The following is a 20081-nucleotide window of genomic DNA, read 5'->3' as shown; positions in this document are numbered from 1 at the left end:
CATTGTACGCTTTTATGACTCAGGCATCGGTGGGCTTCTCCCAGCCCAGCCTCCGGCCGTCTCTGCCTTTTTTCCTCCTTTCCTTGTAACTTACAAGCCTGCGAGTGCTGTAAGAAATCATTTACGCCCCCAAAAAAAAAAAAAAAAAAAAAAAAAAAAAGAGCCAAAAGAGCCAAACTAAAACCGGTTGCCAGTGTCTTTCCGTCGCCTGGCACGTATTGAACTTCAACTACACGAGATATTTTGCCAGTTTTGAACAATTGCCAGTCTTTCGCCAAGATGGTTAGAAAAAGCCGTGTGAGGACTGGACGGGGAGGACCTGCCCTAGACGTGAGATGGTGCGACAGAAGACCTCTCGCTCCTTGTCTCATCAGAAAAAAAAAAAAAAAAAAGAAAAAAAAAAGAGATGAGAGCTAGTTTGGGTGGAAAACCTTGCAGCCCAGGTCCGTGGAAGCCAGTTCAGCACGTCTGGCGATATCTAGATATTCTTGTGTGTGCCTAGTTGACTATTTTTTTAAACGATTATCATTGAAACTCTTTCACAATGCCAAGCAAACCTTTTTCCACTTAGGCACTGCTCAGGGCGGTGGGAATGTTGTTCATCAAATGAAACAATTTGCAATAAAACACATACTTCAGAGATGGGAAAGAATGACAGCGTGCTGCCGAAGGGCGGGGAGAGGAGAGCTGGCGGCCCCCCGCCCCGGCTGCTGGTGGGCCGTGGGAGCGACTCCCAGGGCCGGGCAGCGCGGCCGCCGGCCGTGCCCTACAACCCCCAGCTTGGGGCAGGCAGCGGGATCTGCCGTCGGGGGACACAGCCGGGACATCCCATGGAGAGAGGGAGCGTAACCAACGAGGTTCTGGCGGGGAAGTCACCTGCCATCTCCTTGAAACCTCTTTCACTCCATAAACGACTAAGCGCCAGTCCAGGTGCGAGGGGCTGGCTGTGCGCAGGGAGGACGTCGAGGGCCACCTCTCTGGAGCACTCTCTGGATGTGGCCCTCGGAAACGTCGGGCAGAGCCTGCAGGCCTCTAGCAGAGGTGTGTTAGGACACCCGCTCGGGAGGGCCTCCGGGGAAAACACAGACTTCCCTAAACTCTTACATCCCGCTGCCCCGATACGTCGGGTTTCAATTGTGACAAGTGCCTGTTTTCTTAGGGTAAGAGATTTAATATGTCTGGTGAAAGGGTCTGTGGCAGTGAGGCTCACAGCAGGTAAGCAGCTCTGCTAGGAGGCTTTTTAGTCCCACTTCTAAGACTCCTAACATATTTGCAAGATTTGGGAATGAAGCGACTTGGTTTCAGTCTCGACGACGAGCTGAGCTTTCTGGTTTGTTTTACAAGCTCGTTACAGGCACATTTGGCCAACGGGCACTGTTTTATGTAAAGACAAAGACACAGAGCCCATTCTGGGAAATGCGGGGCTTTTAGAAAATTCTGCTCCGTGGCTTACTGTCTACTGGGTGGTTTGGGGAAAAAACCCCGCTCAAACACAAACCCAAGGCACTTGCACGCGATGGGCAGCTGACCCTCCGAGTGCAAATACCTTGGAGGTACATGGAGACATTTATCGGGGAACGCTGTCCTCTCTCATCTTCTGGGCATCTCCCTGCTCTCACGGTAAGCACCGAGGCGTTCCTGTGCCAGCCGCGGAGAGCCGGGAGCGCGGGCGGGGGTGGCGCAGGGCCCCATTCGGGCGGCCACCCTGTGCCGCTCGTCCACCAGAACAGTGGCCACCTCGCCGTGGACACTCTGGGGCATGAGCAAGTGTGCGCTGTGCAGAGAAGCGGGAGGACTGTGGAAACCTTCCATGGGTGCAGCCGGTGGGATGTGGAGGGGGCGGCAGCGGCCGGCACTGCCCGGGCCTGCCCGCACCCCCAGCCCCGTGCAGCCTCCTCTGCCCACGCCGAGCAGCGCCTGCTGCCCTCTCTCTCTCTCCGAGAAGACGAGTGATAATAAACTCGCAATTCGCCTTTGTCACAGGAGAGCAAAGGGAGGCCGTTCCTTGCCTCCCCGGGGTCCCCACTGGAACGTCCACTTCTTGGTCCACCAAAGAGGACTGGGGGGCAACACGTTTTGCTCAGAAATAGTCTTTTCTTTTAGAAGCCTGTCTCACAACGCAGAGGAAGGAAAAAAATAATAGTCTGAGATGATCTAGTTCTTTGGAATAGATGAAATTGTTTCCTTGAATATCTAATGCTGCAATTCCAGTTCGAAGTACACCCATTTCCTCTTTATTACATCATTCTGCATTTTATTTCTATGATTTTATGTTTTACTGCTGTTCCTGCAGAAGTCTATATTTTCAGCGTTATAGAAAGTCTCTGAAGATCCATAAGATTATTATTTATCTGACTTTCTGTGTCTCCGAGTGCTGTATACATTATATAATTGCCTTAAAATGTTTTCATAAATTACATTCAGAAATGTGTCATAGTAAATTACCTTTGTAATAAAATGTAAAAAATGCAAATGGCTGTTGTCTTTATTACGTTTTAAACCATTGGTTTATCTGCACTATTTCACTTGTCAGTTTCACAATATGTTGTATAAAGGGAAAGCACAGTTTGATAACAGATAGATGGAACCTCGTGTGTAATCTAGCAGGCACGTACAGTTTGGGTCATTTCCTTATCTCCCGCAGAAAAGACATTATCCCCCTCATATTTACATACTTTTCAATATTTGTCAAACAATCATAAATTATAAATTAATGAAATGTTCGACAGTCTTCAGAGATCAGGCTAATGAAGACATTTACCTTTTTGGTGATTTGGATTCTCATCTTTGTAAGTTTAATGACATTTAGACTCTCACGGTTTATTAGGCTTTATTAGATTTGTCCTTCACTCCTGCTGTCATTCAGATGTCTCTGCATAAACATCACCTGCTTCAGGTACAAGAACAAATCGTCTCTTCCTCTGGAGCAGCAGCGACACCACGCCTGGGCGGGAGCGGGGCGCGGAGCAGGGGCCGGGGCTGGCACAGGCCGCGCTCTGCTGTCCTCGCCCGCCACCTCGGGCTGCTCGCCACCCCGGCCGTGCTGGCAGCCCACTCGCTCTCCGGCTAGCCCCGGCGGCCGGGAGTTGCTAAACGCCCTCCCAAGCCAAGGAACCCATCTGCCTTTGGTTACGCCGGAGCCCGAGCCCAGCCCGCAGACAGGCGCACCCAGCCCGGCCCCTCGAGGCCACCCCTGTCGGGCTCCCGAGCGACGCCGGAGCGTGCCAGTGTCATGCGGCAGCTCTCAGCACGTTGTTTGTTCTCTCCTTGTGTTCCGAGGGCTGCTCCCGGTGCCGCGGAGCCCCAGGCCGGGCGGGCAGCCTGGCCGCGCTCGGCGTGGCGCAGGGACCTCGCTCTCCAGGGTGGTACCTGACCCCCCCAGCGCTATTAGGCTGCAGGAATTAAGTTGTCCTCAGAAAGGTCGGCACTCGTCCTCCTCCACCTTTGCTGGAGAGGCACGCTCTAAATCCCGCCGGCCAGACCCTGGCGCCATCTTCACGGGAACAAAGAGCCGGGGCTCCCCAGGCTCGCCGCCGCCCTGTAATCGAGTTTCCTAATTTCATTACTCCGCTGGCAAATGTCAGGAGCATGTGTTGGGGCACGCTGCCCCCGCCTCTCCGCAGGCCCCCGTCCCCGGGGACCCCCCGAGTGCCTCGACGGCCGGCCCGGCCCCGCGCTTCTCCCGGCCCCGGGAGCGGGCAGCGCGGTTGGGCACTGCCTCACAACCTCTGCACTCCATCAGAGGTCGGGTCTGAACCTCGCGCCACGAACCTCGAACATTATTTGTAGAGGCTTCCAAATATTTCCAAACAACGCTTTTTAAAAACACAACGGAGAGTTATTAAAGCGCTTGTTGGTAAAGTGAGCATGTGTTCTGCAATCATCAAAAATTGATATGTACCACCAGTAAAGTAATTATGCACCATCCTGAGGATACGAGAACAGTACATTGTTAATCCACTTGCACACCCGTTGACTTGCAGCATCAGGCTGCAAATAGCTTAATTAAGTCATACACGTGGAATATAACCATATTGTTACATTGCATTATGCACACTATATCTCAATTTATTGGGACAATTAATGCCAGTGATAGACCTCGGGCGAAAAATATTAACCACAAAGCACTAAAGTTGCATTCTGGTGACATTTGCAGCACGGCAAGTAAACACTGAAACAAGGCACAGCCTTCGAGAGCACCGAGGACTGCCGGGGACGCCTCTGCCCCCAAGCCCATCCTTAGCAGGCGGTGGGCAGCCGGAGGGAACGACGTCCACATTCCGTTCCTTGGCAGAGTCCTGACTTGAGAAAACGCTCAGAGGACCAAAACCGAAAAAAACCCCCTTATTCTTCTTTACTGCAGGGAAGTTTGGGTTGGTTGGGAGCTCCAGGATCGGTGCTCAGAAGGTGTGAAGTCCGGAGCAAGGGGCCTCAGAGCCAGAGCGAGTTTCCTCGCAGGGCAGAGGAGCTGTAACACAGCGGGGCGGGGATTGAACACCCGCGTTTCACGGGCAGCCTACAGCCGGGAGGACACACCAGCCCGTCTAATATCTTGCGCACCGTAAACATGACCACATGTCCGTATTTCCTACAGGGAAGCGGCGAGGCTGCGTCCCAGGGCGCGACTCTGGGCTGGCTCCCGGCCCACCGTGCCCGGAGCGCGGCAGAGCCGACCCGATGGGCCCGGATCCCGATGGAACCGGGTCACAACGTGTCGGCAGTGTCCAGTCTGTCAGAGGCCAGAGTGGGGAAGGCCAGCTGGTGACCAAGGTGGGGACGGCCAGCCCTGCCGGCAGTGCTGAGGCCCCGGCCCCGGGACAGCCTGCCCCCTCGCCGGCTCCAAACTGCGGGGCGCCCCACGCCGTCGTCCCCCGAGGGAGCCGGGGGGTGAAGGCAGCGCCAGTAGCGCTCACAGCATCCCGCATCCCCGGGGGGTCTCCAAGCGCTCTGCACAGGCTTCACAGGCGGGGCTGAGCGGCGCTGGGGGAGGCGGTGGGACCTGTCCCACGTAGAGGGAAGCGCTGGGGAAGAAGGGCCAAGGGGGCAGCTCCGAGGGGCAGCGGGTTTCTTTGTCCAGACCATTTGTGTAAGCGGGGGCAAGTACGCTTCTGGCAGCGTGCTACGGGGTGGTACCCCTTTATCCTCTGATTTACTCCCTTTTCTGTAAAACCGCTCAGAATCGATTTTATTTTATGGGCAACCAAATATTCCTAAATCAAAACCAAAACTTATTAGGTCGACCGATTTAACTGCTTCCTCCAAATTTTCTAAACACCCTTAGATGGTGCACTGTCATTCCCAGTGGGATGAAACCTCTTCAAATCTCCCCAGCTTGCGTTCTTTGGGGATGCAAGGGGAGCCTCTCGAGGTCTTTGATTTAACGGATTTCTCAAGCGTTTCGGGGAAAAGCCGTCTAGAAAATCATCGGAATTCCCCCAGACGTCTCTCTTGCCCACGTCGAGGTGACCCGCGAAGCGCAGCCGCAGGTGGAGGCAGGAACACAAGTTAGACCCGTGCGCTGGGCAGCGGCGGGGGCTGCCGAAGGTCAGGGCTTGCTAAGCGGGACACAGGTGCCCGCCCACCCCGCGGTGCCCAGGGCTCCTCAGCTGCCCACGCACACGAGTGGGGGAGCTGCTTGTCCCAAAGTTTTTCCTGCCGGCATCTCAGCGCTTCTCGTAAACCGCTGCGCCAGCGGGGAAACGACTGCAAACCGGTTTCTGCTCCTGCCCACTGTCGTGACTGGTGTCGTCTTCACCCCGGCAGCGCCTGTCGGGGAGCCATTCCCGCAGGTCGCTGGGAAACTCCGTATAAATTTGCTCTTTGAAGGGACAGTGTCCAGTGCGCTACTCGCCCACTCAGGCACGCAAAACCAGGCTCTTTCCTCCACTCCGTAGCTGGCTTTTAGCAGAGTAGAGGGTTATTTTCCTCCTATTTCGTTTAATCGTTTCCAAATTAAGCCAAATATCAAAAATTCATATCCCCACTGTCCTGGGGACACAGCCGGCTCTCGGGGATAACCCTGGGCTCCCGGGCACTGCCCGCAGCATTGCCTGCCCGCAGACCGGACCCCAGGCAGGACCTTGTGCCCCCTCGGTGGCTGGCAGCACCTGCCGCCTCCACGCGTGGGTTCGGTGACTCCCCCGCGGGGACGCAGCCGCCCTCGGGCCCCGCGCTCCGGTGGCCGCGCTACCTGTGCTAGTGGCGGGTGTCCCCGGCCCTGGGGCACCGGCGGCTGCGGGCACCGGGAGGCGCCGGCCCGGCCTCTCCGCCCGCCGTCTGCCCCTCTTGGCCGGTCCGGGGCTCCGGGTCCGGTCCCGTGGCCAGGGACAGAGGGGAGACAGGGGGACAGCTCGGCGTTGGGCACTTGTGGTGGCTGCAGCCCCCCTCCCCCGGGGAGGCCAGGACACTTGTTCTGCTGCATGGGAGAATTATGGAAGAAGGGGCAAGAGAAGCCCGGGCAGGACGGGCAGGGCTGGCAGGGAGCTTTCATTCCGCACTGCCCCTGCAGATTATTGTCACCCCTGCAGAGCCAGAACCATCTCCTTCCGTCCAGCGGCACCAGAAACTCTGTCCTGTTACTAAAGCAGGTGGGCACAGCCTCGGACTTAGGATGAGGCGTCACATCTCTGCCCTCGCTTGCAGCCAGGACAACTTCTGGAAGCCAATGGCAGTCTCCGAGTGCCACTGGGACCACAAGAATTGCAAAGCTTCTTACGGCAGAGGACATTGGAGTTTATAAGTGGTTTTAGGGCTGTTTATGGGTGTTTCCTAACAATAAGCAAAGTCTACACCGAATGCAACCCCCTGCCCCACACAGTCGCTATCCTGTGGTATTTATTTTTGTTATAATTATTAATAGCAGTTATTATTTAGATCTATTTATTACTCAGAAGAAAGACGGGAGCTGATTCCCAGCACAGCCTTCAGCTGCAATCCCTGCAGTCCCCTAGACTTGTCTTTTCTGGCTACAGCCGGGAAGCCCTCCTTGGAGATGAGACATGAGGTGCTGGTAAATTAAAAAGTAACACCTTGCCCAGGGACTACGAATACCGTGTCTTTTTTTTAAACTAATAAAATTTTTAAAAGGTTAAAAAAAGAAAAAAAAAAAAAAAAAAGCGAGAGAAATCCTGAGTTGAGGAGGGAAGAAAAACTGTTCGTGACATATGAATTGCAAAAGTTCAGTTTTGTTTATTTATTTGTTGAGACACTTTTAAGGGGGGCGGGGGAAGTGGGACAAAGGACGATAAACATAATAAGAAGCTAAAAGTCTGGGGGACTGTAACTTCGGTGGATAGGTTTAAAGCGGGCAGACTCTGTCTACCTTTGGCCATCTGGCTGATTTAAGCTTTTGCCCCCATGCTGTATGATTTTAGCTTAAAATCTCTTCCGTTGCAGTGCCGCTTTTATTGAATTCATCAAAAGCAAACTTTCCCTGAGGTTTTTTTTTTTTTTTTTTTTTTTTTTTTAAGAAGGGCTAAAATAATAAGTCGACCACTGTGACATTCTCTGGGCTTAGGCCATTTTTCATAACGCAGCTGATACGCTTTTGTGCAGCTAAGGCGACCAAACAGATGAATAACGAGAAAAGTCTCTCGAAAACTAAAGCTTCCAGCTTTTCCCATGTTTAAAAAGTTAAGTAAAATGAGAGGTGCATGTAAAAAAACCCCTTCCAAATCCAAAACCCAAATCCCATCACGCCAAAGATCAGGGCAATACTTTTATACCTCTGAATGGTAACGATGCCTTTTAAACAAGTTACTGCACACACACGCGCGCACACACACACACACACACACACACACACACACACACACACACACTCGCACAAAACTTTAAAGCTTGTGAAACTGCCCAGGTGGTGTTTATAGGACCGCAGCCAGTGAGTTGTAAAGAAATCCGAGACAGTTGAAGATTAAACTATTTAGAATTATATGACAAACCAATTTTTTTTTCTCTATATGATTCCTGTTTCACTGTATCCACCGTGTTTAATGCAGGGCTTGAAGGGTCAAGTTGTCTGCAGCACTAAAGAAGAGTCCCACAAATTGTGATGGTTTGGCAGGCGGGGGTAAGTTTATAATTATTTTTGACGTGTTTTCTCATGAGTGTATGCTTGTGTTTAAAGTTTGCGTTGCAAAGAAAATATGCCCTCGTGATTTTAATGTCATTTTAGCCATAAACGAGTTTTGCGCTCAGAATCACGTCTCTGGTGCTGTCGATGTTCTTCCTGGAGTTTTGTCAAAAAAGGAAAAAAATCCTCCTGCTTCTCGCAGCAGCAGAGCCAGGCAGAGCCAGACCCCACGGTGCGGGACTGGGAGGCGAGTGCCTCTGTGCCACAAGGCAACAAGTAAGAATTTCAGGAGCGTTCGCCAGGGTTCAAAATAATAGTTTTTATTTGGCGGTTTGTTAGGTTTTTCTTTTTTTGGTTGATTTCTTTTTTCATCCCACTGTCATGTTATTTATTTATTTATGTATTTATTTATTTATTTTGCACGTGCATCCCCCAGACCTGAGCGCCTTAAACCACAACTGTGAACTCCCTGTTTATTATGAAAAGTACTGTACGTACAGCCTGGGTGGAAGCACAGCCATTGGTTCAAATAAAATGACTATTGATTCAAAGTGCGAGCCCTCCAGGCTGAACCGAGAAGGAAGGAATGGGTCATCATTTTTTTTTTCTTTTTTCTTTTTTCTTTTTTTTTTTCTCCTTAAAAGAGAGAGAGAGAGAGACAGAGCGAGAGAGAGACACTTCTAAGCTGTGAGTGTGACAACCACCACCCAGTCCTTTGATTTTTTTTTTTTTTTTTGATAGATAGCAGGAAAAACATTCCTATGAGAAATAATAAGGTTTGCTTGGGAAAATCGGCAGGTAGATCACCCTCAGAAATAAATTCCAGCCTTTCCTATTCAAAACATGGCTTTTTAAAAATTGCGGCGACTTGGGGAGGAATGAGGATAATAAAGTAACTCGGTGCCTCCTCCCCCTCCTCCCCACGCACTTTCAATAAGGAGCCAAACTGCGCTTCCCTGCCACCGGGCTCTGCTCGCCCAATTTCTCCGGAGATGCTCAGTGCACCGAGCCGGCTGGCGATGGGCAGCCCGTCTTCGTTTGTCCGGGGGATGGGGAGGGAGAGGAAGAAAACACCAGGAAAGAAATAAATAGCGAGAAAAAGAGGAAAGAAAAAAAGGAAGGGAAAAAAAAAAAAAAAAAAAAAAAAAAAAGGATGAGGTCAGAACAGTACAAAAACCACCAGCTTATTGGAAGGCACTTGTTAGCAACGGGAGGTGATGGTGCAGTAGCTGCACCCCGGGCACCCTCTGAGCTCCCAGCCCTTCCACCCGGGAGCTGTCTGGAAACGATCACAGCCGGCTCACAGCTAATAATGCCCTTCGCAGAGGTTTGGTCTGCGGTGCTCGCAGAAAATGCAACTTTTGCCCCATTGGTTAGCTAGGTGAATTAGCACACACTGCAACTGAACAGTACTTGACCTTTGCCTTTATGTTTGCTCAAATGTTTGCCTAAAACACAATCACCCTTGACAAGAGAGCATGCTACCGTGTGACACTGCCTATTCAATAGATAGATGTTCCCTGCCACACACAACCCAGTTCAGCATTTTAAATAGCTTAGGTATTTGTAAAAGCCGTATAAATTAATGTCTGATGATTGCTAGTTGCTGGTTAAAGAGCCGACTATTTAACACGTAAAATAAGAGTCGGCTTTAAAAAGCCCAAACCAGACCAAACCAAAGGATCGGCTGTACAGGGATATAAGGTCAGAAAAGCGAACTTGTGGCCAGGGCGATCAACAGATTCTTAATCTGCCCAATTCACAGCGTGGCTTTGTCGAGCTGCTCTAGCAGCTGGCGTTTGGGACCGGCAATGGCAAACGTGTGATGGCACATATCCTCTCAGCCCTGGCACTGTCCCGGCACCGCTGATGGCGCAGATGTGAGGGCAGAGGTGCAACCGCGCACCTGAGAAATTCATGGGTGACACGGGGTGGAGGCAGGCAGGTTACCCTGCTGTAAATCTGACCCGTCCTTCTTCTCACAAGCCTCTCTGGCTGAAATTGGGCAAACATCATACAACTTTAGGGGAACAAACAAAAGTTGCCCTTTGGCGGAAGTGTTCGGTGCTTGAATTTGATGGCTGAGCCCACGGCATCGCCCCGAAGCCTGGTCGGGAGGCACGGTGGAGCGGGCTGGCGGGCAGGAGCCCGGCGGCTCTGGGCGGCTGCCGGACGGGCAGGGCGGCGGCCGGGACTCCGCGCTCCGCGACAGAGGCGACGGGAGGGGAGGCGGAGAGGGGCATGGAGCAGAAAACAGTCACCTTTCATAAATACAGTCACCCGTCACATTTATGAGGCAGCGCATCATTCATGAATAGAATGACACCTGATGTGCGGCTTTTGTTTCAAAGGGTACTTTATTATTTGGAAACGCGATAAAGCGGTTCTCTGGAACAGAATATTTATACCAAATGCAGTTTCTGATGTAAGCGGATACCTGCACATCTTGATAGTACTTCCAGTCGGTAAAATACTGCGCAGCCCAACAGGAAAAGTAAAACTGATATTGCAAACAGTTGCTCTGCTTTGATTTACCTTTACTGTCTTCATCTGGAGACTTTTTGATGACCAATTTTTTTACTGTCTATCAATTTTGGGAAACAGCACTTCCCCCCCTTCTCTCTCTCTGTGTTTTATTTTCACGTCACTATTAGTCAGGAGCATTTTTGAAAAATTTATTCATGTTTATACGAACATCTTTTTTCAGATCTAACTTTAACTTGGCATTAAAGCCAAACAGATAGGCTGAAACCAGGAAGCTAGCTTAGCCAAAACAGTTGTTGCAGAAGCGGGATTGAATGGCACCGAGTGAGAAATTCAGCTATTACTCGTTGCCAGTTAGACAGAGAATTTATTTCTATAAATCACTGGAAATTTTAAAATCGACAACTATATTATCTCGTTTACAACTATGCGGGAAATGACGTTTAGAAAAAGAGCAATCGGACTTTTCAAATAAGATATTTGCAATTGAAAGGAATCCAAATCTAGTTCCATTGGAGGCCGGTTGCTCCCGGATGAGCGCGTTTCCCAGCCCACGGACACGCGTGGGGGGCGTGCCCAGCCCCGCGCCCCCCGCGCTCCGCGGGTCGCGCCGCAGCCAAACCGGCGGCAAAGGTCAGCGCCTGCCGAGCGCCGCCCCCCCGGCACTCCGCGGCTCGCTCCGCTCTGCCTCCTGACACAGCCCAACCTGACCCGGTGGAAACAGCCTTCCCCACAGGCTGAAATGATACCTCGGATTATTCGCCTCTGTGTGGCCGGGTTTTGATGTGGACACATGTTTCCTTAGGCTTGTAAGTCACGAGTGACCTAGAATAACACAGCGCGTACCCCTAGAGGCAAAACGACCGAAGTGAACTTTCAGGCCAGATGATATTCAAAGCGAAGTTGCGCGGAGAGCGCCGGGGCTCGTTTGTGCCAGAGCGAGCGGGGATCAGAGCAGGGGCACGGGCGGAGCGCGGCTTCACCCACGCGCGGCCGCACACGCCGGGCGCCGCCTCGGCTCGGAGCCAGGGAACTCGTTAGGAAACTTCACCTGGGAGAAACGGCAGCTGAGGAAGCGCCCGAATGAAATGGCCATCGGCGCCAGGAGAGTTTTGAGAGTGTTTAGGGGTGCTCTCCTTGATTTTGCTGGGATTTAGAGTCCTTAGGAAGGAGAAGTCATCGGTTAAAGGAGAGACAGATTATTCTGCGCAGGCACTGTCAATAATGATTTCAAAACAAAACCACCTTTTAGAAAGGGAACAATCTTTATATACCAGAATTGAATATTTTTATTCATTTAGGTATAGAAAAGCAAGCGAGTCTGTTTTTTTCCTAGTGTCAAGAAAAAATAATTTCGAATGTTATAGCCTCCATTTTAAACAAGGGCTTGATGTGTTCCCGAAGCGATTGTTGTTTTCGGCTAATTTTGGTCGGGCGCTTTTTATATTTTCTGTGGAAAAGGTAATTTTCTAGGCACTCCGAGAAAAGTTTGAGGGTTTTTATTTTTTATTTTTAAATTTAAATTTTTTTAAAAATTTTTTGCCAACAGTCCAATTCCGGTCAGAAATTCTGCTCCTTTTGCACAGTAAAGCGCTCTTCCAGAGCAAAGGGCACAGCTCAGCATCATCGCCTGTTTCAGGAAAACCCACATGGCTTGCTTTGCCTTTATATCTTTAATTTCCAAAGGATGAGTTTTGCTGGCAGGAAGATCAAGGAAGTGTCTCTCTTCTATATTTGCTATGCTGCGCAGGTATCTGTAATTAGAATAAGACACCCAGCACAATGAGCAGCTATTGTATGAGAGTTTGAAGCGCGACACTTCTTCTTCTGGTTCAGAATCGCTGCCTACAGTTATTCTCCGATTTCCGATGCCTATTATGTATACAATCGAGCCTATAATTACCTGCTGATTTCTTTGTAATTGTTAAAGAGAGTTTGTAGTGCTCGGGCAATATTGTCCAGTCGTTATGTCTCCAGAAGCTGTCATGAAAGCTTGAATATACTCTGTACAGTCTGCAAGTAATCAATGAAATTTACGATCTCCACCTCCCCCTCCACACACATTTCCTGTCCAAAGAAGAAAAATTGAGATATGAAGGTGTCTGGGTCTCCTTCTCAGCACCCCTTACAGGGCGGCTTTGGCAGGGAAATGAGCGGCAGGCTCTGTAGTTTCGCACAGTAGCGAGACCTGGCTGGGAATTTCCCTCGGGACAGACCCCCGTGAGCTGCGAGGCAGGGGAGAGCCCGACGGGGGCCGGGCCCGGGGGGCTCCGAGGGGCTCTCCCCGCCCGGCTGTCGGCGGGAGCTCGGCCGAGGCTGGCCGGTGGCCCCGCTGCGCGAGTGCCGGTGGCGGGGCGGAGGGGCAGCTCCGGGGCGGCGGGAGCCTGAGGCGGCGCACGGCAGCCCTGCCCCGCTCCCCACCGGGCTGCGCGGCTCTGCCGGCTGCGGAGGGCGATGCCTTCGGCCCCAGCCGAATGCCCCGCTCCCATCCATTGCGCTGAAGTCAGCGCCGAGACGCCGCCCCCCGCCCCTGCGCCCTCGAGTCTCCTCGGGGCCGTGCGCGGCTCTCCGTGGATCCCAACTCCACGGTCAGGCTGCTGCTTCCCAAGCCACCTCCCTGTACCTCCCCCTCCCGAGCCTTCCAGGGCCGCAGCAGCCCGCAGGGAGCCGGGGCTTCCCGCGGAGATGGTGTCACCCATCTCGGGGTGGGCGCACTTTCACCATCCCCCCGCAAACCGTCCCGAGCGTGCCTGTGTGTTTGAGGGGGAGAGAGCTGCTCCAGGCATCTCGCTGCTTTCCTAAATGCCGACCCGCTGCGGCTTTTAAAAAAAAAAATCTGTTATTAAAGCAACATTTAGGGAGTGTGCATAATTGTATGGTTAAAAGGCATGGCTGATGCATCTCAGCTCAGAAGGTCGGATCAGGGTAGCAGCCCCCTGCCCTAAAAGATGGGGGAGGAGAGAAAAGAGGGGGTCCTGAAGTTTGACTAAAGCACTCATTAAAGAAAAAAAAAAAAAAAAAAAAAAAAAAAAAAGAAGATAAAGGAGAAAGGCACTTGCAGGCTGACACAATGGTGAATCCGCCCTGACCCAACAATTAATCTTGGGAAGAGAATGTGACCAGATAGGATGGGAAGTCGATTCCCTGGGGTGGGTGTGTGGGACAGGAGAAGGAGGGAAGGGGAACTGATCTTGAGCTCCAGGCCGGTCACATCTTCTTCCAGTGGTTATTTTTCAGAGAGGTGAAACCCAGCCCTCTCCCATCCCTTCTCTGTAAGGCCCAGGTACTGCCTGCAAGTGGAGGGTGTGGGTGTGTCCCCAATCCCCCCAGTGCCACACAAACCCTCCAGATCATTTTTAGGACAGACTCACTTCTGTGGTTTCTGGGCACGGACTGGGAGGAATGGGGTGGTAAAGGGTCAACTCTTGGGCACTGAGGGAGCCCTTTGGTCGGCATGGCGTGGGATCTGGGTTCAAATATCCAATGCAGGTTGTAGGCTATAGGTAGGAGGCACTGGTAAAGGTTAGGTGATGCCAGGGAGATGCAGCAGTGGAGACTTGGCTCTCCATGTATTGGATGGTGCACCCAGAACATTCCAGCTGTGATCTACGGCCAGACTTGAAATTGCCACAGCATATGGCTGGGACATCCAATGCTCTAACACCCAAGTGCCCACTCATAACTCAGTCCTGCTGGGAAAAGGCTGTGTCAGCCTGTTTCATGTCTGTCTGACAAAAATGCTGAAGTGAGGCCCCTGAGCCCCAGGGAGCCATCCAAGTCCCAGACCCTGCTTACAGCCCTCCAGTGAGGGGTGTATCTGCCTCCATTTGCAGTCCACAGCAAATGTTTCCCAGCAGCATAAACCCAGACAAGGGGTCTGATGCCCCTGTCTAAATTAATTGACTTCAACTAGGCATTTGGAAGGTGGTGATTTACTTTCAAAAATAACTAAGGAAAGATAGCCAGAGAGAGAACAAGCTCTCACCAAGGATGTCTGAGTTTCACAATAAATCTTCCTCTAACTTCCATTCTCTTCCCAATCTACCATATTCCCTTGCCCAGAAACTGACTCATTCAGAGTAGGAAACCAGCCTGTGATGGAGTTAATCAGCGAATCGTGCAGGAACACGTTTTAGCCAGGGCACCAAAGCAGTGAAACCGATACAGCACAGACCAGTCATTTCTGTTATTTCCTCTGCTGGCATTTTAATGAAAAGGAAGTAGCTGTAATGCAATCCTTTTGGAGAAATCAACACTTCCCGCTGCTTGAAGCAAGGCAAGGAGTTCAGATCACGAGGGTTAATTCCAGGAGGGTTACATGCATGGAGTCACATGTGAACTGAGACACTTGTTCTCCCGGAAAGAACCAAAACTAGCCCCAGTTTTTCATCTAGGATTATTTATAGCCTGTCCTACACATGTGACAACGACTGTTGTTGCTTACAAAGAAGTCAAATACACACTGGTATATTTGTATGGCCACTCCTTTTTCCAACATTTCAGCATCTCATGGCCTCACACAGCCCAGAATTGTCTGATTTTTTAGAAAAGGGTGTTAGTCTCACATTCATGTCTCTAACATTAACACAAAACCATTACTTGGGAAACAGCATCATTTTGCATCGTTTGTTGAACTACAGTGTGATGGGCATGCTTTTCACTGTACACATCTGTTATTAACATCAGCTTTAATTAGCAGACTTGGGTGATCTTCTCTGGGCCCTAAGCAAGGGTCATTGTCACCTCAGTGGTGTCCTGGGCCCAGCAGGTGGGAAGGCCCCAGCCTGCAGGAGAGTCTCAGGCCCGAGCTGAGGAGTGGGGGACACAGGTTGGGCAGCATCCGTCCTTATTCCTGGCTGCTTTGGGGAGGAGGAGGGGACAGGGAGGGGGGCCCTTGGCACACGCCATGCCCAGGGACGTCAGGACTGGAGAGAGCCCAACACACGAATAAACTACCCTCCTTCCCTGCCCCTGAAATTCTCAGGCACGAAAGTAGCCCCAAATTATAAAAGCCTGTTCTGTGCATCAGCAACAACAACAACAAAAAAAGCCCCCTATTCTCCCCTGACTTTGTTCTTTTGATTTTTTATAGATCAAAGGCAGGATAGAGAAAAAAAATTGGCAGGCGAAGATAGACATTGTTCTAGTGACAAGATGAGGGTCCCGAAAGGAGAATGCTTGCTCCATCGGAAGTGGCTGCGTGGCAAAGGGAGAAACCTCACTTTTCAAGCCCCTTTGCAAGGCATTGTCTTTGGGGCTGGCGCTGCTGCCATACAGTAGGGTCCCCATGGCAACGCAACCTGCTGCTGCTGCTGCTGCTGCCCCTCTTCCAGAGTTGAAGGCACTGAAAGGCAGCTGAAGTGACTGGGCTTAAAGAGCAACAGAATAAACAATATTTTGATTCATTGGGAGAAGAGAGAGAGGCTCCCGCCCCCCCACCCCCGCCCCCCGACCCATGAATGCTGGCATTGTCCATGCTTTTCTGAATCTGATTTACCATATCATAACCCCTAGGAAGAAGAAAACATCAATATCCCGAAGGAATGGAGATGTTTCTATGGAAAACCTAGGAATTTTAGTCCATAACAGATCTGGTGTAAAAATCAAAGAGATCAAAGGCGGCGCTCCCAGGAGTATAGATGCGTCTCTGAATTAAAGATGGACGATGCAGACTACAAAGTACTTTTTTTCCACCCTTCTTTATTCAGGCCTCTGTTTCCATTTCAAGGGAGGCGCTGTCCCAACATCATATCTGAGCCCAGACAGTCACCGCGAACAATGCCCGCGAAGGGGGAGAAAGGCTAAAGAAAGCAAATCATAACAACCATCCGGCCTGGCAGGATTGTTTCCATTACAAACCCGAGCGCAACAATTAATTACGAAATTGAGGGAAAAAAAAGAAAAAAAAAAAAAAAAAAAAAAAAAAGGGCGAGGCTCAAGCGGAGTGATTAATGTAGATGGCAAAGGCTGCGGGGAGTGGGGAGTGGTGCTCGGGCCTCTGCGGTTTGGGGGCCAGGTTGGCTGCTCTCCGCCACTCCCCGCATCCCAGTATCCCAGGCCGGAGGATCCCGGCTCCCGACGCCTCCCGGCAGCTGCCCCCGGCCGCGGGTGGAGGAGCGGGGCGCCCCGAGCCCCGCGGCTCTGCCTGCGCGGGTGGCGGCTGTGCCCGCGGAGCTGTGCGCGCCCGTGATCGATGGGCAGCTCCCAGGGCGGCTCCGGCTCTTCTCAGGTTGGCACCGGTCCACCGAGCGCCACAAAGAAAGCAAAACCACGTTTAAAACGTGACGGGGACAGTCAGCTCGCCTATCTACCGGCAGACGCCTCATCACGAGCGGCCCGCATCCTCTGTGCCAGCCGGAGCGACGCCGGCGACACGGCTGTCCCCTTGGGGCGCGTGTACTCATCTCCCTGCACAGCCATGCCCTCTGAAAGGTGAAGGTTTTCCATGCAGACACCCCTGGCCCTTTTTCCCGCAGGCTGGGAAGCGTGGCGGGAGAAAGGCGCTGTTTAGAGCCCAAGAAGATGAATATTAGAGAAGTCAATTAAGTTGTTTGGAAACACACGCAGGAAAAAAAAAGCGCTGGGACTACTGTTATGAAGAAAGCCAATTAAAATGGTTTGATAAGCATATGTATTAGCAACAAGTGTAGCACAGAGGTCAGAAACAACACTAAGTAAACAGAGTTGACAGAAGAGTGAATCTTTTGTGGCGGGTGCGCAGCTGTCCGGCCTCCCTTTGTCCGGGAGGAGGCTGGGTGCACGCTCCCTGCTGCCCTCTCCCCAACTCAATGCACAAAAACAGATTGGGATGTTCTGCATGCATAGGCAACATTGCAGCTCCAGTCCTCCCTTTTCTGTTCCTTCTTTAGGGGACAGGGCTCTCCAGACATTTTTTCCTGACAGTAACAAAGCGGGGCTGTAAAACAGTTCAGAATAGAAGGGGAGAAAGAAGAGAAAGGAGTCCCCGAGGGGGAAAAAAGCGCCATGTCACGGGACAAAAGAATAGGAAGTTGAAAATAGAAATAAAACTGAAAGCAAGAATTATCTTGTTAAACAGAGGTGCTTTTTTTTTTTTTTCCTTTTTTTTTTTTTTCCCCCAGAGTCGTCTTTGTGAAAGTTTTTAAAGTATCACGACGTGGAACAAGTGTGTAAGTCCTCACACATACTTCAGTCAAAGATTCATGAGCTTCCGAGAGCTTTGATGGCTTATTTATGTGTCAGCAAATTCTGCAGCTTAAATACTTCTGAAAAAACAGATCTGGGGTTAGTTGGAGTCCCGCAGACATGGCTTTAAATGTGCGGGGCGGGCAGGGGATTCCACCCGGGCCAGAGAAAGGAAATGAAAAGATCAAGAGGCAACGAGCAGGTTTCTTTATTCCAAGTCTGGAGAATAAACAGAGGCCAGGTTGTTTTCTGCCAAGCCTGGCTCGCACAGGGTCTGAGGTGAACGCCTCGGGGTGGTGCACGGAGCACCCCGCTCAGTGACAGAACACACTCCTGGCAGGGCAGCTGAGGTGCCAGGGCTGAGCTGTCCCAGCCGTGGCAGCCGGGTTGTGTCCCGCGGCTGTCACCCAGGTGATTTTCTCCCTTGGGTGATCAGATATTGTCGTGTGAGAACACATCACTTTCTTCTGCCACTGCTTCCCCAGGAAAGGAAGCATGCTTAGAGAATGATGTTTCGCTTCTCAGCTAAAGCCTCGGCATCACCACCTTGTCCTCATCTTTAGTTCTGCATTTGTCTTTCTTGATTTAATGTCACCAGAGGGGGAAAAAAAAGTTAAAAAGGACCCGGGGTTTGGGAGGAAACGACGCTAAGCCGGGATCAGCAACAAAGTCCCAAGAACACACACACCTCCCTGACTCCGCTCTTCCTCCATGTCCAACATGGAGCCTTGCTCGCCTTGCCCGAGAAACTTTCTCGGAGACAATTTTTGTTAAACCAGAGCTGACAGGGAATCCTCAGGAGAAGCAGTGCAACTTGGTTCTCAGGGACAACACGTGTTGCCCAATGTTTCCCAAATTGTCCTCAAAACAGCCGGAGCATCTGCGGAGAGTGTCTTTTGCAGTCCCCTGAGAAAGTGATAGTTCTTGTACGCTTTTGATCCTGGACTCTGGTTTAGTCAAGTTTTGGTTTGAAAAAGACAAATGCGAAAGTCTAAATTTTATGACTTTGGGATTTGAATATGAATCTTCGGTCTGGGCACAAGAACACACCAGTCCACTGCAAATCAGAGAGGCAAAATCATTATAGCCTGTCATTCGGGTTGTTGTTCTGTCTTTGAAGCGGAATCCAAGAGTAAACTTTTCTGATGAATCGAAGTCGTTAAATTTTAGTGCAGATGAATTATGGTTTAGCTTCTAAAATAGTGCAAATGTTTAATAAAAATCATCTCATCTGTGGCCTTTTAGATTCGCCTTGTTTCACCAGCGAAAATCCAATTTGAGGCAACTCACCCTTTTCTAAATGTCATCTTCCCAGCAAACTTCACTTATTAACATTATCAGTTTTCTCTTTCAAGTCTGTCAGTCTCATGATTTAAGGAGACTCTTTGTCTTAAAGATTTCACAATCGGAAAAAGCCGGCTCCACTCACACCGCTGCGTGATTTCGGAAGCGCGGACAAACAGCCCGGCTGGCGTGTGTTCCACGCTGAAAGCCCTGTGAAGGCACACGCGGGGCCCGGACCCACCGGCTGCGGGACGGGTCAGGACGGGCGCAGGAGCGGGGGCGAGCCGCGGGCGCGCTGCTCCGCGGGCTCTGCGCGGCCGCGGCGTCGGGCGGCTCTCGGCGGGCTGCGGGGCGTGTGCGCAGCTCCCAGCCGTGCCCAGCTCCCACCCGAGCCCAGCGGGCTCCGCTCCCACCCGTGCCCGGCTCCCAGCCGTGCCCAGCTCCCAGCCGTGCCCAGCGGGCTCTGCTCCCACCTATGCCCAGCTCCCAGCCGTGCCCAGCCCTCCCGAGCGCTGCCGGCCCGGGCCGGGGCTCCTTTCTCGCTCCCCCTGCCCGCCCGCGGTAGCCGCAGCTCTGGGTGGGTAGTGCGCGCATCAACGTGAACCTCAGTGAAACCAGATGCCAGGGTCCAAATTAGTACTAGTGTTTTGCAGATTCTATAACCATTAAAGCATCGAATTAATTAAGTTCTGCGGCTTTCTTTAGGTCGAATGCTTTCGCTTTATTCCCATCGATGGGAGGCGGGTCAGCGCACTCGGGCACAATGATCAGATACTTTCCAGAAGTTTGTCTGTACATCAGAACACGTTCTGAACCGATTCCAGAACACTTCGCCTCTCATCCGTGAAGCCTGCAAGCTCTGGAGCGTACAGTATAAATAGCGCGGACCAGGCTGTATTTGCAGCAGAGCAGACCCCGGCCCTCCCAAACTGGCCATTTGAAGGAGGGTGTAGATTTTTTTTTTTTTTTTTTTTAGAGGCTCTTTCCCGTAACCCCGCCCCATCACAGCTAGGTAAAGTCCATAGGCAGGGTCTAAATTACAAGTGGTTTAATGGAAGAGGGATTGACTGTATACCTC

The 20081-nt window shown here is 51.4% G+C and overlaps 1 protein-coding gene across 2 annotated transcripts in view; it reads left to right on the top strand.

The window, feature by feature from the left end:
• Positions 1-20081, top strand: part of ZIC4 (Zic family member 4) — a 179003-nt gene that overhangs the window by 25301 nt on the left and 133621 nt on the right. For both annotated transcript variants that reach the window (XR_005258027.1, XR_005258026.1), the window contains exon 4: positions 7998-8068. The gene's annotated coding sequence lies outside the window, so the exon portion shown is untranslated. The remainder of the gene's footprint in view (positions 1-7997; positions 8069-20081) is intronic.

This window comes from Motacilla alba, chromosome 9 (genome assembly GCF_015832195.1).
Source record: "Motacilla alba alba isolate MOTALB_02 chromosome 9, Motacilla_alba_V1.0_pri, whole genome shotgun sequence".
In the NCBI taxonomy this organism is placed as follows: domain Eukaryota; kingdom Metazoa; phylum Chordata; class Aves; order Passeriformes; family Motacillidae; genus Motacilla; species Motacilla alba.
The sequence above is the reverse complement of the archived record's forward strand: the minus strand, read 5'-3'. Positions and strand labels throughout refer to the sequence as shown.